General features: G+C 37.2%; 1 non-coding gene across 1 annotated transcript; it reads right to left on the bottom strand.

The window, feature by feature from the left end:
* Window positions 1-23,492: 23,492 nt before the first annotated feature.
* On the bottom strand, window positions 23,493-23,599 carry LOC141709377 (small nucleolar RNA R71). Its single transcript, XR_012569957.1, has one exon. It is a non-coding gene; the product is annotated as a small nucleolar RNA R71 (small nucleolar RNA).
* Window positions 23,600-27,379: the final 3,780 nt, after the last annotated feature.

Below are 27,379 nucleotides of genomic sequence, written 5' to 3' on the forward strand. Positions count from 1 at the left end.
CTCAGGCAAGTATTCTATCCGTTATACTGTTGTTGTGATGTATACACTTGTATATGCATTATCTTGCGATAGATGCATGTTGGTTATTTAGCAAATTCTTGCGATATATTGTAGCATGTGATATGGTATATATGCATGCCTGTTTCATATTCTTGAAATATATATCTGTTGGTTCAGTTGATAATACCTATGCTAGAGGATAGCGGTAACTTGCATATACCCTTAGTATAGGGACCCAAAAGGTGAAAATATTTTCTAAAACCGGGAGTCGAGGATCCCGAGTAATCTTGTATATATGGATATGGATATATATATATATATATATATATTTATATATATATATATATGGTTATAGTTTTCCAAACTATTAATCGAATAAGGTTTATTCGATAACTTTAAACTTTATTTTATTATTGAATATTATTTCGAATATTATTCGAGGACTTATGACTCCTTTTATATTATTTATTGAATATTATTTGAATATTCATTCGAGGACTTATGACTCCTTTTATATTATTTATTGAATATCATTTGAATATTCATTCGAGGACTTATGACTCCTTTTATATTATTTATTGAATATTATTTGAATATTCATTTGAGGATGTATTTATTTTATTTAATGAATATTATTTAAATATTCATTCGAGGTATTATGACTCAGCTTATTTTATTTATTGAATATTATTTGAATATTCATTTGAGGATCTATGACTCCGATTATTTGCTGAAATATATTCTTTATTTTATTAAAGAATAAGATGTCAATAATCAAACTTATTTTCGATTATTCAAATAAAGATAATACTTTCATATAAGTATATCTTTGGTTATTTAATACTCGTTTCAAGTATAAATTTTAATACTTCTACTTCAATTATTTCTATAAAGATTATTCTTTATGGGAATATTATTTAATTAATAATATTCAGATATTTTCTAATATTCTGGGGACTGATTTACTTCATTAAATCAGCTTTACTCCAAACACTCTTTAAAGTGTTTTCGAGTCTTCAAAATGATTTTTAAAAGTCAGAGCGGATCCCAAAACTCATTTTTTTATTTAAGATCTTCCTTTTTTTTTTAAGGGGATTTAAATACTCGCTCAAAACCTGGGGAATCCGACTCTGTGGTGTATTTTATATTCGCAACAAGGTTGCAGATTTGGTAAATGTATTGATTACTTGCCCAACGTTCGGGAAGTAAGCCCCTCTCATTGAGTCGGCATAAGCGACAGGCCGGGGTACGGTCTATTATTGTGTAAGTGGCTTAGTGGGAGTCCATCAAATGCATAAGTGGCTGAGTGGCAGTCCAGCATAGGTCTTAATTATGACCAGGGTGATGACCAGTGGGGAATTCGTCCATCTACTAGTAGAAAAGGTTACTTATTGGTATCTTTGCCTGATCAGCAAGATATCGGGTTTATGCCAAAATTCTTTTCCTTTCCAAAATTCATTGGATGTTTCGAACTCTGTTCATACTTCACATAACAGAGGTTCCAGGAAATGTTTTCGGGATATATATGTATGTGGATATATATATATATATCGGGACTAAATAAAGTATCTCATAACTTTTTCATTCAATAATATTTCAAAGATTGAATCTATTCAAGTCTTATCTTGTGGTCTCATCAGTGGGATGAACTTTTGAAATTGATTATAACTTGAACGGTGGTAGTTCAAGTAGTATTGGGAAAGATATAAGTATATTGGGGTATTTGGTAACCTCATCTTTTAAACTTATATCTAATTAATAATTGTCTTATGAATGACAAAGATTTTCAGAAAAACGTTGAGACAAGGTTAGATATATGAGATCACCTTGCAACGATATTTTTTATACAGTTATACACTGGGACTTTGTGTATATTATGCATGGAAGAGGACTTCCAATATTTTGAAAAGTATATATGTATATATACTGAATATTTTGCGACTTCATCGCATTAAGATATCAAACTTGGTTCATTTCTTTTGACCAAGACTTTCATGAGTATTATGAGTAGGCTCATATACTATTAATCATTATACATATTATTTTGGTGGGCTTGCTGCTCACCCTTGCTTTCTTCTTTCATCACACAACAACAGATAGAAAAGATGAACAGAACCAAGCTCCCGATTCGCAAGCGATTAGGAGACGTTCCGCAGTTTTCTAGAAGCATTGATGCCGCCGTAGCTGAGGTAGGAACTACCAATAGGCTAGGCTTTCAACTTTTGATGGACCAGATTTATTTATATTTATGAATTGTAATAATGGCAAAGAAATGTAAATTTATTCAGAAAACCTTTTAAGGTGTATTGGCAGATAATTGTGGAATAAAATGACTTGTGGTTATTTTTGGATGTTCATCTCTGAGACTATAACGTGTGGTGTGTGTTTATTGTGGGGTCACAGTACAGAGTAGTTGAGTAATTATTAAAATTGGGTGTTATTAAGGGAAATGGAACTCGTGACGACCCGGATCCCCGACCCCGGATCTGGGGGTGTTACAGAAATGGTATCAGAGCTAAGCGTTATAAACCTCAGAGATGATGGGACGTTAAGATAATAAGTTCACTAAGATAATAAGAACTCTTGCCAAGTTCATAGTCGGGCTACCTAATGTAGCACTGACAGTTAAAACCCTTATGGGAACCCTTATAGGTATCGTGATAGTAACATAGTTTGTTCTCGTATAGGGCAGCGGGGCACCAAACCTTGAGGTTCAGGAGCATCAGCATGAGGATGTTTTATTACAAGTTGGAGATCAAATTGTGAATCCGATGGAGTACCCTAATGAGGGACCAGATGAGGTTCAGATAGAGAATGCTGCGGTTGAGGATGTTATTCCGGAAAGGATTGTGGCTGAGGAGGATCTCATGGAGGATCCTGATGAGAATGAAGAGAGGACTGTTGAGGAACAGATGACCGTAGTCAGGGCGACTACCAGAGCTAGAATGGCCGCGAGGGTGGCCCTAGAGAATGAAGAGTTACCAAGGGCACAAAGGTTAATGAGGGCAGAAGGAGTGGGGCCTTCCACGACCCCAATTATACCAGTATCAGACCCTCTTCCAGAGGCTCCTGTAGACATCCATGAGGTTCCACCAGTTCCTGTTCCCTCCCCTGTACAGAGCCCAGCACATACTGAGGAAATGCCACCTTTATCCCCTGCACCATTGTCACCTGATACCGTGCTTGGTTATCCATTTGGATCTCCTGGGTCTGCACCACCTGTCCCCCATGGACTGCTAGATGCTACCACTCAGGCTTCTCTTATCGCTGATTATCATATGACTTTGGGTGGCCTGTCAGAGGCCAGGAATGTTAGGAGTGATCTGTTGGATCGACTTACTGCACCAAGGATTGAGGGTGGGATACTTCCGGCAGGATTAGCGTATAGCATGGAAAGGATTGAGGCTACCACCCGTGTTACAGCTAGAGGCCATCTTGAGGGTCAGGTTGATCCAGCTCTACTTGCGACTATCTTAGACCTCATCACCTCTGTGATGGAACAGGTTAGGGATGTTGTGCGTGCTCACACCTCTTAATCCATGGTAGTGTGCAGAGCCAGAGCAATCAAACAAGGGTCTCATGTAGCACCGCTTTTGGAGGATTAGCCTAAGTTATGAATGATTAGTTTTAATGACGAGATGACTATCTATGGTAGTACTTTTGGGATAGGAGCGATAAGTTCATATGATGTAATCCTCTTTAGTATGTTCAGTTGTTGTACCCTCGAACGAATGGTTATGTATATATTCGTTAATTTCAGTTCAGGTCAGTTTAATTGTGATAAATCACATTGTTAATTGCTCTATTAACACTTAAGAGAGTGTCATGAAGTTTATCGAACTTAAGAATTCATAATTTACAATCGTGCAAGGACTAAACGAGGGGAAGACTTAAGCAAAGTAAGTAAGACAAATATCCGGAGATTCTCAAAATTTTCCAAGTAATATGCCCCCACAAGGAATAAGATTAAGGGCAAACCTTGAACATGATAATCGGGGAGGCCGCAATTAAGATATAAAGAACCCGGAAAATAATAAAGTGGAAAATGAAGATTTTAAAAATCAAAAGATGACTCCAATTATGGGGAGTAGGAAGAAACATTTAGACTGAGGAAACAATGTAGTGGGAAATTCTTTCAGGACCTTTAAGTCGCTAAGCTCTCTGAGTTCTAAGGAACAAGCTGACCCAGCCGAGGCAAGAGCCTGGCTAAAGGAAATATAGGAATCATTTGAGATTCAAAATGATTGATGAACCATCAAAGACTGTTTTCATCACTTACCCTCCTAAGAGAGAAACCACCCGCCGGTGAAAGATCAAGAAAGGCACGGAGCCAGAGGTTAGAATAAACTGATTAAAGTTCAATCAATTGTTTTCGAGAAAGTAATTCCCAAGGTTATGGAGATAGTGTAAAAGCTTTAGAGCCAGAACAAAGGCAGACGAGTATGATGAATTGTGAATCTAAGTTGTAAAAGTTGTCAAGATTCGTTCTGAGGACACGAATCCAGAATGACGGGATGTTTGAAATCAATGCTTATGTTGTGTTGGTTCATGAAATAATGATAAGAGAAAGGAATATAACGGCAATAGAGTTTGAGGAATGATAAGGGAGTTGGGTATGAGGAAACCCTAAAGACTCATAGCAATAGAAATAGAAAAGTATGTAATCGTCAGGATGATGATGATTCACCATGAGTTAAAATTGATGGTTGAGGGCATAAGAGATACATATATTTTGTCCCCTGTAAGTTGGAAAGATTCGAGGAAACTTTGAGATAATTCGAAGGATAAATAATGAGACGCGGATAGACTAAGGAGACAAGGAAGTAAGAAATTAGGAAAATTGGATGAAGGAAGTGACCTTCAAGAATGTGAAGTGTAAGATCGGTGGCTTGATACCCAGATAGGGAGACGCCAGGTATGAGAGATATCCCAACATTGAGGTGACTGTTGAGATAAACAACAAAAGTAAATAAGGAATTATTAAGAAGAAGTTCACGTTGAACACGACCAATATCTTCCAGAACATCCTTGTTATCGTTACCAAATTAGGCAAGATAAGCGGATAACCGTTGTTATCTTTTGGAGGCCATATTTATTGACCCCATTTTGAATACAGACGTTATTGTGAAAATAGACATGTACTATCAAGGTGGGAATGATTGAATAAGATACCCTTATCAGGGATATATGACTTGAGTTATCCATGGAAGGATGCATGTACCTTTTTAAAGGTGGAATTAAGGATAGAACATCGGTAACTTAAAATGAATCTTAGGGGAATGCACATAGGTGGACATTTCACCCTTAATAGGGTTAGTATGAAATCTGACAGTATGAATTGGAAAGGATTAAGGTAATAACAACCTTTAAGAATCAGTGGAGAAATTTTTCAGAAGTATATAGACAATGGTTCTAGTATTAGTAAATGGTATTTTGATATGCCCTGTATATAGGGAATACAGGAGGAACGATTGAAGGATAACCTTAGAGGTTTTACAAGGAGAAAGGAAATATTCGAAATTCTCAAGAATAAAAAATGTTGATAAAGGAAATATGACATAATTATAATGATGCCAAGTGGGGCACGTGTTAAACCACGAGAAAGTATGGATCGAACCAGTAAAGGTCGAAATTATTCAGGGCAATTAGGACTTAAGATAAAAGATGTTCTAAGTATGATTGAGAGTCAGTCGTGACAGTGATTAACCTCTAAAGACTGAGGCAATAACTTATGGAAAAATGGTGATATTTTTTTTTTACTCATCAGATTTTAAGGAATACATCTTCACAAAAGCAGTGATTGAAATAAGGTAGAAAATTTATTTGGAGGTGGTTAAAATGACATTGACTATAAGGAAATTTTAATATCAGGAAAGGCCAAAGAGGTGGCCGACACTTTAAAGGTAAGAGAATAATTATAGGCGCTTGTGCCAGAGGAATACAGTGATGATGGTTAAAACTGTGAAGGTTGTATTATGGTTTGGAAGATTGACATTCCTTCTGATGACTGTGCAATACCCAACCGTAATAGCAGTTGGTAAAAGTTTAATTCATGTAATCGCCATGAACGGGCTATCTATCTTAGGAGGTCCTATCTTGGGATAAGCCAGGACCATGTTTCCAAAAGGACTAGACGAACCTTTGAGTTAAGTCTTCTATTTAAGGCATATGATTAAGAATGGTATTAACCTGCTATCGTTGCTTTGATTGAAACTCTTCTGCAATTTTATCTGCTTCACGTCATGAATGTACGTCAGGATCAGGAGTGTTCTTCATGAATCAAGAACGGTGATCATGTTACCTCCTTAGAAGAATTCGATATGATATGAATGGACTCCGTATGGTTAGCTATTAAAACTTCATGGAAAACGAATGACTACAGTAGGTCAACGGTGGGCCATAGTAATGTAGGAATGATTCTGAGAGTAATGAGCTGATTACTTACAACCGTGAGAGTTGTATTGGAATGGATGTTGAGAGTAAGTACCACTAATCGGGTCGTGGTGGTGTATAAGTTATCATTGATAGACTAATTAAGTCAATTATCTACCTATGATATATTTATTCCTTCTTATCGATAAAGAGTAGTATTACCCATACGAAGAAGGTTGCGGTATAGAAATGGATTCTAGTAACGATGAGATCTAGAATGAGATCCCAGATTCGATTTTCGATATCGAGGGAGTTTCAAAGGTGATTGTGTATAAGCTCGAGGAAGAGCATGGGTCCATAGAATGATGGACGGAATAAAAATATTTAGGCATGGGAAATACGATGCTATAATACTTGATGCTGATATAAATACGTTTATGTTTTGTTCTCCTATGACAAACCTCTATAATTCAGAGGTAGGTTCCAAGCCAGATATTTTGTGGCAGTATATATATTTTTTTTATATATACAATTCTCTTCAGTTCGTTCTTTTCTCTTCATTTCATTTCATGTAATCTGAGAAGAACAACCCTTCCAGAAGGGGAGGTATTGCCGAATGACTATCTATCTGTGTGATAGAAGCCTAGTAGGATACCATCTATTGTTTAATTGCTTGTCAAGTACTAAAGGCTGGCCACCTTCTGTACTAACTATGCAATATAACAAGTGTTCATGATCATAGTGATCTCTCAACAAATTCCTTTACTTCTATTTGATTGATCAAATTTTGGAAAATAGAAACAACTGAAAAAGGAGTAATAAAGTAGTGGTAGTATGCGGAATGGAAACACATTCGTGATACTAAGGTTGACGTGGTTATTAAAAAGGGTTATAGAACGCTAGCGAGCAAAAGTATGACCAGTATAATATTAGGAACGGAAGGTGATAGCGATTACGAACTGGAAAAGAATGGGTATTGAGAAGCAAGAGCTCTAATGATTGGAAGCTATGATGAGAGTCTGTGCAATAGACTTGAAAGAATTTGGAATGATCACTTAATTCGGATTGAGTTATCTTACGACAATAGATCATATGTCATTATCGAGATGTCGCCTTATGAGATCCTTGAGGGAAGACAATGTCGATCTCCCTTATGTTAGGATGAAGTTGTAGAGCGCAAGATGCTCGGACCCGCAGTAGTCCAAAGGACCAAGGATATGATAGATCTAATCAGAGGACGGCTGGTAGTAGCCCAAGATGGACATGATAAGTATGTTGATTTGACACGAAAGGATAAAGAGTATGAAATAGGGGACCTAGTAATGTTATAGGTATCCCTTGGAAAGGATTGATGAGGTTCGGAAAGAAAGGAAAGCTAAGTCTACAATTTGTTGGACCCTTGGATATATTAAGACGTTTGGGAAGTTAGCATATGAGCTAGCCTTAACCCAGAACCTGTAGCAAGTTCGTAACGTGTTTCACGTATCAATGTTAAGGAAGTGTAATTTAGATGCCAGATGAATAGAGGCATATGAGCGCATAGATATGCAACCCGACGTAACCTATATGGAGCAACCAGGAAGGGTTGTAGAGTGAAAAGGGAACAAGTGCTCAGGAGAAGGATTATCAAACTAGGCAGAGTTTGGTGGCAGAACCACAATGTGGGAAAATTGACTCGAGAGTTAGAAAGTGTAATGCTAAGAAAGTATCCCCATTGGAATTCTATCTGATTCCGGGACGGAATCCTTTTAAGGAGGGGAGACTGTAATAACCCCAATTTTTGAGAAATTTTGAAACCCTTATGAATAGTGTTTTTGCTGAACGAGAAAACTTTTCATGCCACGCTATGTAGGGGTTCTGTTATGGATCTTATGGGATATTATTAGTACTCTATGAGGTATATAAGTGTATGTAAAGATCGTCAGAATCCAATTACGAACACTTTGATTTTTCCCGGAAATCCACAATATACGGAGAGAATTGAGTATAAGGTAACAAGATAAAAAGGATTTAAATTAAAGAATTATAAGAGAGGATCATAAAAGGAATACAATGTATTGAGAAAGGTTAAGGGAACCTAAGTAATAAGATCCCGGGTATGATCCTTCAAACGATAAACGAGAACGAAAGTTAAGCGAACCGTATAACAGATCAGCGGTCATTAGGCAAACGATTAGGAAGTTAATCAAAGGGATTAATGGGAATGATGTCATCCAACCAATAGAAAGAAGACAAGGAAGGAAGGATGACATCATGAGGATGAGGTAAGCATGACATGGGAAGGAAGGAGGTGTGGTTGAATAAGGACCACACAAATTCAAGGGCAAGGTAGTAATTTGCTAAATCAAATACAAAAATCAATCAACCAAGCAAATCATTTCATTTTCATCAAACAAAACACAAAATCCTCCATTCTTCATGAAGCTCTCGGGTGGTTTTCTTAAATTTTGAAAGTCCAAGCTCCTCCACTTGTTATTTTCCAAGGTAATTATCCTAGCTTCTCCTAGTTAAGTTACATACTTCCTATAAGTTTAAGCTTCTAATTCCAAGCCAATCTTTTTCTATAAATCATCAAAGAAGATGGTGAATAGTGTTTTCAAGAACTAAAATTTGTGTTCTTGAAGTTTTGTTTAGATTAAGCTTGGATAAGGGCTTTAAAGGTGATTCCAAGCCATCCTCTTGATTCTCCACTCTCCAAGGAAGGTATAAACTACAAACCCTAGCTTTAGTTTTGAGTAATTAGGATTGAATGTGTTTGATATAGCATATGTGAAGCATGATGCTTGATTGGTTGAAGTTTGGTTGAGTTGTAAGAGATTAGTTGGTTTTGTTGCATTGTTGGAGTTGTAAATCTTGGTAATTAGTTAAAGAACCTAAGTAAAGCTTTTAGTTCATGTGAGGAATAAGTATAAATGGTAAATGTTGTGGTTTTGATTAAAAGAACTTAAGTATGATTAAAGTTAAGTTTAGGCATAAGTATGAATGATTAAATTAAATTGGTTGGGGTTGTTATGATGTGATAAGGATGGATGTTTGTTGTATGATGGATTTAAGGTTGGATTTGGGGTTGATTTGGAATGGGTTTGAATGGTTTAAAATATTGGAAATCGCGTAAACATAGCCGTCGTAACGTCCGATTTTCTTTGGACTGTTTTTGTGCATAGCATTAGGACCCGAGAACCCCCTGCTAGATTGTGACCACTGCCATGTTTAGATAGCTCATGTTACGAGCTTCGTTTTGATATGTAGTTCGTTCGATTCCGATTTACGGTTTAGGAGAAACGACCGTTTCAAGTAACGGCGTTTCGCGAACGAAACTTTTTTCCTCGCCTTACTTTGGAATGTAGGTTAAAGACCAAAAAGGGTTAATTAATGTGTGACACATTTATGGTAAGTGTGTTAGGCAGTTGGTAAGTCATTCGCGAAGGAATCGCTTTAAAACTCGTAAAGGTTAAATTATTAAAAATGATGGAGCCGAGGGTACCCGAGTGACTTAAGCGAATCAGTGAGCGCAAAACAAGCGTTAGAGTCTAAGTTAGTTAAAGTATAGAATTACAAGTGATTTTGGTTTAATTCCAACTTACTTGTTGTTTATAGGTTACCAGACTCGTCCCGAGCCATTCGTAACCCCCAGTCGCTCAGGCAAGTATTCTATCCGTTATACTGTTGTTGTGATGTATACACTTGTATATGCATTATCTTGCGATAGATGCATGTTCGTTATTTAGCAAATTCTTGCGATATATTGTAGCATGTGATATGGTATATATGCATGCCTGTTTCATATTCTTGAAATATATATCTGTTGGTTCAGTTGATAATACCTATGCTAGAGGATAGCGGTAACTTGCATATACCCTTAGTATAGGGACCCAAAAGGTGAAAATATTTTCTAAAACCGGGAGTCGAGGATCCCGAGTAATCTTGTATATATGGATATGGATATATATATATATATATATATTTATATATATATATGGTTATAGTTTTCCAAACTATTAATCGAATAAGGTTTATTCGATAACTTTAAACTTTATTTTATTATTGAATATTATTTCGAATATTATTCGAGGACTTATGACTCCTTTTATATTATTTATTGAATATTATTTGAATATTCATTCGAGGACTTATGACTCCTTTTATATTATTTATTGAATATCATTTGAATATTCATTCGAGGACTTATGACTCCTTTTATATTATTTATTGAATATTATTTGAATATTCATTTGAGGATGTATTTATTTTATTTAATGAATATTATTTATAATATTCATTCGAGGTATTATGACTCAGCTTATTTTATTTATTGAATATTATTTGAATATTCATTTGAGGATCTATGACTCCGATTATTTGCTGAAATATATTCTTTATTTTATTAAAGAATAAGATGTCAATAATCAAACTTATTTTCGATTATTCAAATAAAGATAATACTTTCATATAAGTATATCTTTGGTTATTTAATACTCGTTTCAAGTATAAATTTTAATACTTCTACTTCAATTATTTCTATAAAGATTATTCTTTATGGGAATATTATTTAATTAATAATATTCAGATATTTTCTAATATTCTGGGGACTGATTTACTTCATTAAATCAGCTTTACTCCAAACACTCTTTAAAGTGTTTTCGAGTCTTCAAAATGATTTTTAAAAGTCAGAGCGGATCCCAAAACTCATTTTTTTATTTAAGATCTTCCTTTTTTTTTAAGGGGATTTAAATACTCGCTCAAAACCTGGGGAATCCGGCTCTGTGGTGTATTTTATATTCGCAACAAGGTTGCAGATTTGGTAAATGTATTGATTACTTGCCCAACGTTCGGGAAGTAAGCCCCTCTCATTGAGTCGGCATAAGCGACAGGCCGGGGTACGGTCTATTATTGTGTAAGTGGCTCAGTGGGAGTCCATCAAATGCATAAGTGGCTGAGTGGCAGTCCATCATAGGTCTTAATTATGACCAGGGTGATGACCAGTGGGGAATTCGTCCATCTACTAGTAGAAAAGGTTACTTATTGGTATCTTTGCCTGATCAGCAAGATATCGGGTTTATGCCAAAATTCTTTTCCTTTCCAAAATTCATTGGATGTTTCGAACTCTGTTCATACTTCACATAACAGAGGTTCCAGGAAATGTTTTCGGGATATATATGTATGTGGATATATATATATATATCGGGACTAAATAAAGTATCTCATAACTTTTTCATTCAATAATATTTCAAAGATTGAATCTATTCAAGTCTTATCTTGTGGTCTCATCAGTGGGATGAACTTTTGAAATTGATTATAACTTGAACGGTGGTAGTTCAAGTAGTATTGGGAAATATATAAGTATATTGGGGTATTTGGTAACCTCATCTTTTAAACTTATATCTAATTAATAATTGTCTTATGAATGACAAAGATTTTCAGAAAAACGTTGAGACAAGGTTAGATATATGAGATCACCTTGCAACGATATTTTTTATACAGTTATACACTGGGACTTTGTGTATATTATGCATGGAAGAGGACTTCCAATATTTTGAAAAGTATATATGTATATATACTGAATATTTTGCGACTTCATCGCATTAAGATATCAAACTTGGTTCATTTCTTTTGACCAAGACTTTCATGAGTATTATGAGTAGGCTCATATACTATTAATCATTATACATATTATTTTGGTGGGCTTGCTGCTCACCCTTGCTTTCTTCTTTCATCACACAACAACAGATAGAAAAGATGAACAGAACCAAGCTCCCGATTCGCAAGCGATTAGGAGACGTTCCGCAGTTTTCTAGAAGCATTGATGCCGCCGTAGCTGAGGTAGGAACTACCAATAGGCTAGGCTTTCAACTTTTGATGGACCAGATTTATTTATATTTATGAATTGTAATAATGGCAAAGAAATGTAAATTTATTCAGAAAACCTTTTAAGGTGTATTGGCAGATAATTGTGGAATAAAATGACTTGTGGTTATTTTTGGATGTTCATCTCTGAGACTATAACGTGTGGTGTGTGTTTATTGTGGGGTCACAGTACAGAGTAGTTGAGTAATTATTAAAATTGGGTGTTATTAAGGGAAATGGAACTCGTGACGACCCGGATCCCCGACCCCGGATCTGGGGGTGTTACACAATTGCTATCAAACAGACTGAAAAGCCAAAGGTAAATCCTGTTAAATTTGTTGCAAAAACCATTGTGTCTGATTCTGAAGAGATAAAAGACTCTAAAACAGAAGTCAAAGAAAAGTCAAATCGACAAATTAAAACAGGATAAACCAGCTTTGGTAAACATTGGCTTAATGATAAAGAAGCAACTTAAGTATAAGCTGAAAGAGATTAAAAATGTGAACAAGGTAAAGGAAGCTAGAAAAAATAGGAATGGAAAGGAAGGTGTGAATAAAAGTAATACTTATATGCCTGTTCCTAATGCACCTAAAAAGAAATGCTATAACTGTGAAAACTCTAACCATCTTGCTTCTTTTTGCATGAAAAATAAAGATATAAACTCTTTACCTCCTAGATCAAGAGTTAAGAGTCAGTCTGTTAGGTTTAAACCACAAAATCCTTGTTTTAATTGTGGTAGTTTATGGCATTCTATTTATACTTGTAAGGAATATCATAGTTTGTACTATGATTATTATAAAATAAAACCTTCTTTAAAGAAAGTTAGAGTAATTCCTTCTAGTGTAAATTCTGATGCAAAGTCTGATATAAAGTCTGATAAAAAGCATGTTAGTATAAACTCTGAAACTAAATGCGCTGCAGATGCTAACAAACTTAACAAGGCCAAAGGATCCAAGCAAGTATGGGTCCTTAAAACTAATCAATAGTGGTCTTTGTGATTGCAGGGCAACAGGAAAAATATCCAGGTTCTGGACAGTGGATGTTCAGGACATATGACTGGAAATAAAGCCCTGCTATCAGACTTTGTGAAGAAAGCTGGCCCAGGAGTTTCTTATGGAGATGGCAACATGGGAAAGACTCTGGGATATGGCAATATCAATCTTGGGAATGTCATAATTGAATCAGTAGCTCTTGTCTCAGGACTTAAACACAATCTGCTAAATGTGAGTCAAATCTGTGACAGAGATTATCATATGGATTTATTTGAAGAACACTTTGAAGTTGTAAGTAATTCTACAGGCAAAGTGGTTCTGAAAGGTTAAAGACATGGTAACATATATGAAGCCTGACTTTCAATAAATTCTGATGGTTCTGCAATCTGTCTGTTAAGCAGAGCATCAATTGAAGAAAGCTGAAATTGGCACAAGAGACTCTCTCATTTAAATTTCAACAACATAAATGAGCTAGTAAAGAAAGATCTTGTGAGAGGACTGCCAAAATCAATATTTGCTCCTTATGGTCTTTGTGACTCATGTCAAAAGGCAAAACAAAGAAAATCTTCATTGGCGAGCAAAACTGAATCCTCAATTCTTGAGCCTTATCACTTACTGCATGTTGATCTATTTGGTCCAGTCAATGTCATGACTATTGTAAAGAAGAAATATACTATGGTTATAGTGGATGAGTTCACAAGATACACTTGGGTGTATTTCTTGCACAAGAAGAATGAAACTGGATCTACTCTAACTGATCATGTCAGACAGCTGGATAAGTTAGTCAAAGCTTCTGTTAAAATAATAAGAAGTGATAATGGCACTGAGTTCAAGAATTCAATCATGAAAGAGTTCTGCAAAGAGCATGGAATAAAGCGGGAATTTTCTGCACCTGGAACTCCACAGCAGAATGGAGTTGTAGAAAGAAAGAACAGGACTCTTATTGAAGCTACACGAACTATGCTTGATGAAGCAAAGCTACCAACCTATTTTTGGGCTGAAGCTGTGCAGACTGCTTATTTTACATAGAATGCTACACTCATAAATAAGCATGGAAAAATACCAAATGAGATGGTGAAGAAAAAGAAGCCAAATCTTAAATACTTTCATGTATTTGGATGCAAGTATTTTGTTCTTAAGATTCATCCTGAACAACTGTCAAAATTTGATCTAAAAGCTGATGAAGGAATTTTTGTTGGATATCCACTTTCCACAAAAGCCTTCAGAGTGTACAATTTAAGAACAAGGGTTGTCATGGAATCTATCAATGTATCTTTTGATGATAAAAAGATTACTGGACTTGAAGATTTCAATGATCATGATCAGCTGAGATTTGAAAATGAAGATGTAAATTCTGGTTCTGTAAATTCTGATGACCTAAATCCTGATCATGTAAGTTCTGACGGGTTAAATTCTGATGTCATTGAAACTGTGGTAACTGCTCCAAAGGAAAATGCACCTGTTCAGGGGGAGCAAGATGATGACCATACCACATCTCAAGACTCTCAAGAAGTATCAGAACCAGTCACTGGCTCTTCAAGTTCTGATGAGCCAAATTATGACAATTCTGGAAACTCTAATTCTTCAATTCCTGAAGGATCCAACTCAAATTATGGAATCTCAGAGAGCATAACTTCAAGGGGAGGATCATAAAATACTGATGGAGACATCATGGATCATGGGGGAGGATCCAGTTCTAGAGATCAACTTCCATCTGCAAGGAAGTGGACTAAATCACACACACCTGACTTAATAATTGGAGATCCGGAAGCAGGTGTCAGAACTAGAACATCAACAATAAATGAATGTCTCTATCATTCCTTTCTATCTCAGACTGAACCAAAGAAAGTGGAAGAAGCTCTTCAAGATGCTAATTGGGTGCAAGCAATGCAGGAAGAGTTAAATAAATTTGAAAGAAATAAAGTCTGGACCCTAGTACCAAGACCAAAGGACAAATCAATTGTTGGTACAAAATGGGTGTTCAGAAATTAAATTGATAGTGATGGCATAATTACAAAAAATAAAGCAAGACTGGTTGCTAATGGTTACTCTCAATAGGAGGGTATTGACTATGATGAAACATTTGCTCCAGTTGCTAGATTGGAAGCCATAAGAATCTTTTTGGCTTATGCTGCTCACAAGAAGTTTAAAGTCTTTCAAATGGATGTGAAAAGTGCTTTTCTTAATGGAGAATTGGAAAAAGATGTATATGTTGAACAACCTCCGGGCTTTGTAGATCCAAAATTTCTAAATCTTGTCTACAGGCTTGACAAAGCACTTTATGGCCTTAAGCAAGCTCCAAAAGCATGGTATGAGACTTTAGCTCAATTCCTCCTGGAAAGTGGATTTCACAGAGGCACAATTGACAAGACTTTATTCTACCTCAACCATGGAAGGACTTACTTTTGGTACAAACATATGTTGATGATATCATCTTTGGCTCTACAAATACAAAACTTTGTGAAAGATTTTCCAAGTTAATGCAGTCAAGATATCAAATAAGTATGATGGGAGAGTTGAGTTATTTTCTGGGACTTCAAGTCAAACAAACTGAAGAAGGTACTTTTATCAGTCAATACAAGTACACCAGAAATCTACTCAAGAAATTTAGAATGCAAGACAGTTATACTGCATCAACTCCCATGGCCACTGCCACCAAGTTAGATAAAGATACTGGAGCATCAGTAGATATTACTAACTACAGAGGTATGATTGGCTCTTTACTCTATTTAACTGCATGTAGACCAGATATCATGTATGCTACCTGTCTTTGTGCAAGATTTCAGGCTGATCCAAGAGAACCTCATCTAATAGCTGTGAAAAGAATTTTCATGTATCTAAAGGGTACAGCTGATCTAGGATTGTGGTATCCTGGGGAATCAGATTTTAAGCTAATAGGTTACTCAGATGTAGATTTTGCAAGGTGCAAAATAGTCAAGAAAAGCACTAGTGGAAGCTGCCAATTTCTTGGAGGCAGATTAGTTTCTTGGTTTAGCAAGAAACAGAAATCAATTTCCACATCAACTGCAGAAGCAGAATATATTGCTGCAGGAAGCTGTTGTGCACAGATTCTGTGGATGAAGAATCAGTTGCTGGACTATGGGTTAGAATTTTCTAAAATACCCATTTACTGTGATAATCAAAGTGCTATTGCTATGACAGGAAATCTAGTTCAACACTCAATGACAAAGCACATCAGCATTAGGTACCATTTCATAAGGGAACATGTGATGGAAGGTGTAGTGAAATTACATTTTGTTTCAACAGATCAACAACTAGCAGACATCTTCACAAAACCACTATGTGAAGCTACTTTTACAAGACTGGTAAATGAACTTGAAATGATTTCAGGTTCTTTCTCAAAATCTATTTAGTTTTTGTTCTCATACATCAGACTTTATGATCAGTGTTTACAAATTTTCTTATCTCAATGTAATCTGTGCTTAAATTGTAACATATTAAACACTGCCTATTATCTGATGTGATTCTATAAACTCTGAAAGTGTTTTGAATGTTCTATGACTATTCAATCCAATGAGGATTATCTTGTTAGATGCTAACTTAGTAGTCTTTAACAAACTATGTATCCCATGTTTGAATTAGTTATTTATGTGGAAATAAATAATACAAGCAAATTCTGATTTTGATCTTAGTCAAATTTACCTCCTGTATCTTATTACTAAGTCACAAACTAGATTATTGCTTCTTATCTGTCAAATTCCGATGTGAGTAAATCTTAAGGATGAACTACATGCTTGATAAGCCTCACTTATCTGAAGAATATATATAAAAAAAATCAGGTACTCCTTTGAGATCTAGAGTAAATATGTGAAAGGGAAGATCCAAGTGCATTGCTCGTATTAAGTAATATGCATTAGAAAAGCAAATTAATTTTTCTTGGTGACTTTTCACATTCTCTGATTACTGGAGAAATATTCTGATAACAACATTAATTCTGATGGCAGTTGTAACTCATTTACACTGAGAAGCCTTTGTCAAAAGAATGTCAAAAGATGCATAAAATAAGCACAAACAGTTGAAGTGGATTCTTGTATAACTTTATTCTACAGTAGACTTCACAATTCAAGACAGATTTTAAGCATTTTTCTTAGTGATGCCTTATTTCTAAGATATACTGAAGTTTATCAGACTTTAATCTTTATCTGATCATTTGCATATACACACAATATCACTCCATATGAATGATGAAAATTACTGTGGTGATTAAGTTGTTTTTGATAAACAGTTGAGTATTATTTGCATAATTTCTGAGGACAAGTTCTGATGATTAAACTCTGAAGAAACCTGTCAGTATTTGTGTGAAGAAACACATAAACAATCATTCACTTTTTGAGTACAGAAGCCATGTTCTGATGACCGTTAAATTCTGATAATAGTCAAGTTCTGATGCAAATCCTGATGCTTGCGTGGCATTATTTATTTACTTGACTTATTTTTGGTATTTACTGTAACGGTTGTATTTCTCAGAAAAATAATTAGGTGAGATAATAACAGTCATAATCATTTATTAGTGGGTTGTGTGTTGGTTTTGGTATGAGCATGTGTGCAATAATTACTGCATGTTTACCGTGCCCACTATTTATATTTTAACTGATTACACGCTGCCAAGTGTAAAGCTGTCGGTTCTAATTCACAAAAGAGACGTTACCATGTGCAGAGTATAAATATCAGAGATAAAAGATTATACAATCTTTTACCCACTCTTTTACTCTATTTGCTCTCTCTCTTATTTTCTTACTCTCTTATTTTCTGACGTTCACTTACAGGCATTTTATCAAACACTTTGCAAACACAAAATTTCCACTTGATTTTTCAATAGAAATGGCACCAAAGGATGTTATTTTTAATGGAGCTAAGTTTGTCCCAAACAACTACTCTGCTATCTTGAACAAGGATGAAGCTCCTTCAGAACTTCACTTTGTTCAGGATTTTTTGGCTTACAGTGAGATTGGGTATGCTCTGACCCCACCTCAAGCAATCTCTGGTAAACAAGTGCTGGAGTTCTGGTAGACTGGAATCTATGATGATGGAGGTGAAACTGGGTCTCCAAGCATCATCTTCTCATCAGGAGAAGATGAGTATGTGGTAACTGTTACTACAGTGAGGCAGGCTCTTCATCTTCCTGAAAACTGCACTTACAACTCAGCACCTGGAGAATCTGTTCTTCAGAACATGATGGCAAGCTTGGGATATGAGAAAAGCTTGTCCAAGCTAGGAAAGTTGAAGAGGCCTTACATCAGGAGGGAATGGAGCTTCTTCTTTGATTATATCACAAAGACTTTTGCTAACAAATGCTCCAATTTCGATGTCATTCCAATCATGAGTCAGTAAATAGGGTATGCACTTCTTAATCAGACTCATTTTGATTATGCATATGTTGTGTTAGGCTATATTGGTGACAGAATGAAGGAAGATGCAAATGTAGTATATTTTGCTAGGTTCTGTCAATTAATTTATAGTTATTGTTGTTCTAATAAGCCACAAGTGTTCAGTGACCTAATGGAACCTTTTAAGTTACATAAAAGGGCATGTACTGACTTTTTATCTGCTGATAACAAGAAGGAAGTACTAAGACCTCTACAAATACCCCACTCTGTCAAATAGTTCTTAGTCAACACTATCCCAGACACTTACACAACCATATTCCCTGATGCAGCACCATCACAACCATCCACTACTCAACAACCACAGTCTACCTCACAACCACCAACATTAGCACCTGTTGTCAGCACTTCACAGTCTAGACCCAAATCCAAAGCCAAACCAACCTCTGATACTTCTCAAAAGGTGCCAGTTGTAAAATCTGACACATCCTCCAGACCCAAAACCTCAAGAGTTAAATCTGTTCCTCAATTTATAAAGGAGAAGAGAAGGATGATTCTGAGAGATGAATCAGATGAGGAAAAACAAGTCCAGGTTCCTGCATCAGAACCTGTGACAAAAGAAGCTGAAGAGTCAACTCTTCAGAAGGAGAAAGCAGCTAAAGCTTCTGGTATTCAGAAAAGAAAGAGGTCTTCATATTCTGATACAGATCATGTCACTCCTCCATCTAGAAAATCAAAATTGAGGAAGACAAGAGCAGGTGTGCATATTACACAAACTCAATCTGAGGATGCTGAAGATGCTGAGGAAGGGGATCAAGAATCTCTGATCTCATCAGAACCTATTGTGATTGAAGCCCAGCCAGCACCTGAAGAAGTTCTGATTCAGAAATATGAAATTCCTGAAGTCCATATATCAGAACCTGTACAAGAATATGTGATTTCTCCACCTCACTCTCCAATGAAAGCTACAGATGATGTTGAAGAACAAGAGACAAGTCCTGAAATAGATATTCATAATTTGAATATACCTACTGTTCTATATCTGGAAGCTCCAACTACAAAACAACCAACTTCAGTTACTTCTCCAATTTTACAGGCTGAGATACCAACAACACCAATTCTTAATCTTGGAACTGAAGATCAGAATTTAGAAAAAGCTGATTCAGAATCTCCTACAGCCACACACACCTTGGTGTTATCTGAAGATGAGGAGATTCTAGCAAGTTATGGAGAGTCAGCTCCAGTAAACACTACAGTGCCTACAGGAAAGGAGGCATTATTCCAGTTTGAGGAAGAGGCTGCTCCAGTTCTATGGGAGGAAACCTTTAGAGGGGCTGAGTGGATTCATAAATGGAATGATACTGATTTTATTCCCAGCCCACAAGTTCTGACAGGACATGTCTCAAAAGCTGATGAGTTGCTGAGAAGTTCTGACTTCAAGCATCAACTAAAGGTCACTGCTCTCAGTATAAGAACTCTACAAGGTCTACACTCCAAGACTCATGCAAAGGTTGATAAACTTCAGGAAATAGCTGATAAGCTAGACATGATGCTCAAACTAGACAAGAAGAGATTTATCAGACCAATTCAAGAAAAAGTGGATGCTATTTAGCTTTTTCAAGACAAGCAGCAAGCCCAACTGGATGAGGTATTACAAAATCAAGCTGCTCAACAGACTTAGTTAAATGAGATCCAATCTTCAATGGAACTCCTTCTTTCTCTACTCCTGACAGATGATTCCAAAAAGGGGGAGAAGGTAGTTAAGTCCAAATGCTCACCAAGCCAAACACTGAAGAAAAAGGATGATCATGGAGATGACCAGGGAAACTCTGAAAAGAGTAGAGGTCAAAGTCAAGGGAAGCAGCTGAGCAGAATCCCCACTCAATAGACAAGTTCTCATCAGAGAATTTCTGGTAGCAAGAACTCTGATAGATCTGCTATGCAAGGGAGGAATAAGGAAGGAAAGAGCCAACATATCAGGATGTTCCTTTGTTGATCACAAATGCTGATACTTCAAATACTGATGATCAAGTTCTGACAACTACTTCTGATGTGATAGTCCAAGCTGGAAGCCAAGAGTCACAGAAGTTTATACAGACTTTGAAATTCAAAGGAAAGAAAGCAACATTCTTCTACAAAGATCCCAAAATTCAATCTGTTGATGAAGAATTGGCCAAGAGACTATTCCTTAAGGATAATCCAGGAGTGGATTTAGAGGAATTAAGAGAAGAAGAAGCTAAATTTGCTGCTGAGAAGAGCAAACCCAAGTCAAAAGCTTCTGATGCTAAAAAGCCACCAAGGCCAAAAGAAAAGGGGATTGTGATAAGAGAAAGATCTACCACAGAGATTCCTAGATCAAGGACTAGATCTCAAGCTACTACTGATCCCAAAGATAAGGGAAAAGGAAAAGTTGGGGAGATAGTCAAGAAACAGAAGATGAAGATTCCTCAAATTCTGATGGATTCTGTGTGCAAGATGGTTCAAGTCTTTGATGATACCGCTGCTGAAGATGAAACAGTTGAAACTCTAAAGAGAAAAAGGATGACAAAAGAATCTAAGACAATCTCTGACATAGCTCAAGTTGTTCAGAGTGAAGAAGTTCAGAACTTAATAAATCCTGAAGATATTTCAGAACAGCAAGCTACAGATAAAACTGCAAATCCTGACCAATTCATCAAGACATCAACCTCTGACACTTCTCAAGTTGATATAGACAGCTTAACATTAGAAGACAAGAAGAAGCTGCTATGGAACAAGTCTATTCCAGTTCAGCCTAAGAAAAATCAGATGTTGAATCAACTTGCAGCATTTGGGGTAAAAGCCAAGCAAGCTAGAGACACTTCTGGATTAGGTTCTGACAGAAAGAAATTCCAGACTGGGATATAAGTTGATATTAGAGATCCATTCACATTGACTGAGAAGCCATTTGAAGAGATCACGCAGATGCATGATAAGTGGCATTTTATACCACTTAGAACGTCTTAAAATGGCTTAAATTGGTGTCTTGAAATCAAGTATTTTGTGTATTTGATGCGTTTTTCTAGTGTTCATGCATTTCAGGGTATTAGTTGCATTTCGGGGGAGAAATCATCAAGAATAAGCCTTGGCATGTGTTCACCATTGCGAGAGGAAAGGAACGGGCAGATTACGGCAAAGAAACGGAGCAGACTTGGATTTTTTCCAGTGGAGGCCTGCGCGCCCGCGCAGCTATGCTGAGCGGCTGTGCAGCAACCTGCGCGCCCGCGCAGCTAAGTTGAGCGGCCGCGCAGGGTCGGGAATTTTGCTGAATTATTTTAGACTTCTACTTCTGTTTGGCTTCCAACTTCTATGTAATCTGAGTTTTATGGGACTATTATATAAGTAGATTTGAGACATTTTCATAACTGATTTTTAAGAAGAAGAAGATTGTGTTTTACGCAAGAAGCGAAGGGGATACCAAGGAGAAGACCTAGAAGCACAAAACAACTCCGGAAAAGAAGATCTTGTTTTCAACTTGTGATTCTTTAAATTAGTTATAACTTTGGATGCTCGTTTTCGTTCTTGTTGAACCTAGATCTCGTTTATTCGTACTTTGATTATTATTTAGTTTATTAAGACCTTGTTTATACCATGCTTTCATTGGAACCCATGGTGACGATGAGTTCGAGTAGGGGCTAATCGTTGTCATGGGATTCTAGTGGATTTACTTATGGATTTCAATAATTAATTGTTTCGATATCTTGGTGTGTGGTGATTGTATGATATCCTAGTATGGTTGTGCTTATTCGTCTTATGTGCGTAGCTAACATATAAGATAGCGTGTTAATCTCTATTGAAGCGACAGTGAATATAGAGGTTTAGAACTTGCCATACTAGCATAGGTTCATGTATGTGTATGCATGATTCGTAGGTAACTCTAACCGTTTTATTTGCTCTATGTAATCAAGATAGATAACTTGTTCTTAAACCGTTATGTTGTCAAATTCTATAGACATATAGGGTCTCAATATAATTGGTGCCTATTCAGCTTCTATCTCTTTTGTGGATGTCTGGTAGAATGGTATTCGTGCAATGAAAGTTGGCGTTTATCAGTTTCGTGTTATCTGATTAGTGTCATCACCATCACATGCTAAGGTTAAAAACAATAAGGCTATTGAATGAAGTATTTAATGAAGTTAGGATCCCATGTTTATCATATATATTAATTTAACCTCAATTCTCTTAGTTAATGTTATTTAGTATAATCTCTTAGTTTAATAAAAACCCAATTTGTTATTTGTCTTAGCATTGAGCGATAACCATACATTGTTGCATAGGTGCATAAATTAAACTTAACCTAAACCAGTCTCTGTGGGAACGAATCTGATTTATATCTTATACTACTTGCGAACGCGTATACTTGCGTGAATATTAGCGCGTATTTTCGCCCTAACAAGTTTTTGGCGCCGCTGCCGGGGACTCGGTGTTAATTTTTAGTTTATGTGCTTGTCATCAGTGGTCGTTAAAGTTCACTGACTCGGATTCTTTTACTTTCACGGTTTATTTGTTTGTGTTTCAGGTACTCATTACAATGGGAGATCCAGCAGCACGAACGAAAGCCTTGATGGATTTTTCTCAACCCAAGATCAATGACATTCAATCTAGCATTGTCCGGCCAGCTATCACAACTAATACCTTTGAGATCAAGCCTGGCATAATTCAATGGGTACAGACTTCAGTCCAGTTTGGGGGTTCTCCAACGGAAGATCCCAATACACACATTAGGGATTTCATTGCAATATGCGACACCTTCAAGTTCAACGGTGTTTCTGAAGATGCTGTGAAGCTGAGACTGTTCCCATTCTCTCTGAAGGACAAGGCTAAGAGCTGGTTACACTCTCTACCAGCTGGTTCGATTACTACTTGGGAAGATCTTGCTCAGAAGTTTCTTACTAAATTCTTCCCTATGGCGAAGACAGCTGCACTCAGGAATGCTATTACTCAATTTGCGCAGCAAACGGGAGAATCGCTAAGTGAAGCTTGGGAGCGCTACAAGGAGATGCTTAGGAAGTGTCCTCATCATGGAATTCCTGATTGGATGATCATCACTTGCTTTTACAATGGGTTGGGAGCACAGTCCAGACCCATGCTCGATGCAACATCAGGCGGAGCATTATGGGCAAAGAGCTATAAGGAAGCTTATGATCTAATTGAACTGATGGCTGCTAATGAATACCAGTATCCAACCCAGAGATATCCACAGGGCAAGGTAGCAGGAGTTCTTGAAGTGGATACAGCTACAGCTATCACTGCTCAACTAAAGGCGTTGTCTATGAAGATCGATTCTCTGGCTAACTATGTTGTTAAGCAGATAATTAGTGTTTGTGAGCTGTGTGCAGGTCCACATGCGACAGAACAATGCGCTATATCTAGCGACTCAGCTCAGTTTGTGAGCAACTTTCAGAGATCGCAACAACCAGTTCCAGACACTTATCATCCTGACAACTGGAATCATCCTAACTTCAGCGGGAGCAACAATCAGAATGTGATGCAACAGCCATTCCAGCCATTTGGAAATAAGCTGTTCAACTCTCTTGGTTTTCAGCGACAACTCCAACTTCAACAACAAACTAATGATGCAGGTCTATCTTCGAATGAAAAATCTGAATTGGAGGAGTTGAGGCTTATGTGCAAAAACCAGGCTCTTATATGCCAAAGCCAGGCTGTTTCTATCCAGAATCTGGAGAACCAAATAGGGCAAATTGCTAATGCCTTATTGAATCGACCACCAGGAACGCTTCCTAGTGATACAGAAGCCAATCCAGGAAAGAGGGAAGTTGAAGAACATGTGAACGCCATCACCTTAAGGTCTGGAAAGGTCGCAAGCCCCCAATTTCAGCAAGACAAAGAGCCTGAAAAATCTCAAGATTCAGAAAATGCAGTTGTGGCTGAAGAAGATGTGCAGAAGGGTGTAGAGGTGGAACCAAGGAAGACTACGGTGGAACACACTCCTCCTGAGGGTAATACAGGGGAGAAGCAGATCTATCCTCCACCTCCTTTTCCTAAAAGGCTGCAGAAGAAAAAGCTGGATAAGCAGTTTGAGAAGTTTCTGGAGGTGTTCAAGAAACTTCATATCAACATACCTTTCGCTGAAGCTCTTGAACAGATGCCTAGCTATGCGAGGTTTATGAAAGGTATTCTCTCTCGGAAAGTGAAGCTCGATGACTTAGAGACCGTTGCTCTAACGGAGGAATGCAGTGCTGTGCTGCAACAGAAGTTGCCTCCGAAGCTTAAAGATCCTGGAAGCTTCACTATTCCTTGCACCATCGGAAACTTGTCATTCGACAAGTGTTTATGTGATTTAGGAGCTAGTATCAATCTGATGCCCTTATCTATCTTCAAGAAGCTTGGTCTGCCTGAGCCGAAACCAACATTCATGTCATTGCAACTAGCTGACCGTTCCATCGCTTATCCACGAGGTATAGTGGTGGATGTCTTGGTTAAGATGGATAAACTCTTCTTCCCTGCTGACTTTGTAATTCTTGATTTCGAGGAAGATAAGAAGATTCCCATTATCTTGGGAAGTTCTTGGCTACAGGCCGAAATATGATCGATGTGCAAAAAGGAGAGCTTACGATAAAGGTTCATGATCAGAAGGTCACTTTCAATGTGTTCAAGGAAATAAAATTACCCACATCTAAAGAGGAGTGCTTTAAAGTAGAGCAAATTCAGGTTTTGAATGCACCTCTGTGGAAGAGGAAGTTGGATGTACCATTCGATTCTCTTGGGTTAGCAGAGCTGAAAATTTCTCAGGATCGTCTCGAGTCGTCTATTGAAGATGCTCCTACACTTGAGCTCAACCCACTACCAAATCACTTGAGTTATTCATTCTTAGGTGCACCCCCTGACAAGGGGTTGGGATATATCTTTGATGATGTAGAGGGTAGCCGAATGGATCCTCCAGTGCCTATAGAGGGTTCTTCTCATGTGCAGCAGATAATTGATAGGACTGGTGTTGGTGATGAGCAGTACAGGCGAGTAACTAGGCGTATGGAGGCCATGCACGATATTCACCATCATTTTGATGCAGATTTGACACATGCTTTCGGTACTGTTGTTCGAGACACTGGTGGCGAGGTTGATTGGCCACCTGATCCTCCACCCGACGAGGGTGAATCTCCCGCTAATTAGGTATGCCTGAAATCCTTATTATTGCCTTCAATGAGGACATTGAAAATTTTAAGTATGGGGGTGGTAGTTAAGGAATATTGTGTGTATGTCAATTAGTTGCATATTCATGATAGTTTAGTTCATATAGTTGCATAATTTATGCCATATAGTTTTTTTATGAATGTCATGTAGCTCATGCATTTACCATGATCCCTTTTGCAATGATTTATCGACTGAATTGTGATATTGATGTGAGTGTAGTGATAGCATTAAAGTGATATTAAGTTGTGTAGGTTGATATGCATGCTAGAAACAATTGTAAGTCCACTAAGTCTTAGAGAATGCGAAAGGGCTAGATTGTGTTATGATTTGGTTGTTTTCAAGGTCAATCTATTTATTATTCTTAGAATTCGATTATAGGTTCTTAGTGATAAAGACATGAAAAAGAAAAATTTTGGAGAAAAAAATATGGAAGTGGTTGCTAGTTGTGGCTAGGCGTCAAATGGCTAGTAGCCGGCTCGCGTATGTTGCGAGTAGTCTAGGGTTGAGCAAGATGGAGCGAAACGCACTTGCTCAGAGTTTAAAAAAAAAAAAAATATTTGGCATAATTGATCAAGAGTGGGCTCTTTGGTATTCGAGTTATTAAGTTCTTAGGGGACTTTGTGCCTAACGACCTAAGGCTTTTAGAGTCTGGGATCCGCTAACCTAACGCTCGTTACATGGATATCATTGTATAAGTCTTTTGTGGACCTCACTCATTGCACGGTCAAATAAGCATTTGAGTTGTAAATAAAAAGCACGATTCCGTAGTATGCTCCAGAGTTCTTGTAGTGTTGTATATCACTTTGTGCCTGGAATTTTTATTCTTTGTATAATCGTAGGATTGCCTTGAGGATAGTCTAGTCATAGTAATTGGTCTAGTTCCGAAGCATATCTGTTAAGCATTTGCACACACCACGTTTCTGGCTGTATGTCCGTTTACATGAGTTTATTGATCTTTAGTTGTCTAACTGCATTCGTTGAGATGTGGCAATTTGGTTGATTAATTGTAGTAAGGGGGATCGCTGCATTCTCATATAGATTGTATTCATTCATATTTTTATTTGTTTTTGAGTCTGCGACGCTTGAGGGCAAGCATCGATTTAAGTTTGGGGGTGTGATAAGTGGCATTTTATACCACTTAGAACGTCTTAAAATGGCTTAAATTGGTGTCTTGAAATCAAGTATTTTGTGTATTTGATGTGTTTTTCTAGTGTTCATGCATTTCAGGGTATTAGTTGCATTTCGGGGGAGAAATCATCAAGAATAAGCCTTGGCATGTGTTCACCATTGCGAGAGGAAAGGAACGGGCAGATTACGGCAAAGAAACGGAGCAAACTTGGATTTTTTCCAGTGGAGGCCTGCGCGCCCATGCAGCTATGCTGAGCGGCCGCGCAGCAACCTGCGCGCCCGCGCAGCTAAGCTGAGCGGCCGCGCAGGGTCGGGAATTTTGCTGAATTATTTTAGACTTCTACTTCTGTTTGGCTTCCAACTTCTATGTAATCTGAGTTTTATGGGACTATTATATAAGTAGATTTGAGACGTTTTCACAGGTGATTTTTAAGAAGAAGAAGATTGTGTTTTACGCAAGAAGCGAAGGGGATACCAAGGAGAAGACCTAGAAGCACAGAACAACTCCGGAAAAGAAGATCTTGTTTT

Source organism: Apium graveolens, chromosome 2, assembly GCF_009905375.1.
Source record: "Apium graveolens cultivar Ventura chromosome 2, ASM990537v1, whole genome shotgun sequence".
NCBI classification, from domain to species: domain Eukaryota; kingdom Viridiplantae; phylum Streptophyta; class Magnoliopsida; order Apiales; family Apiaceae; genus Apium; species Apium graveolens.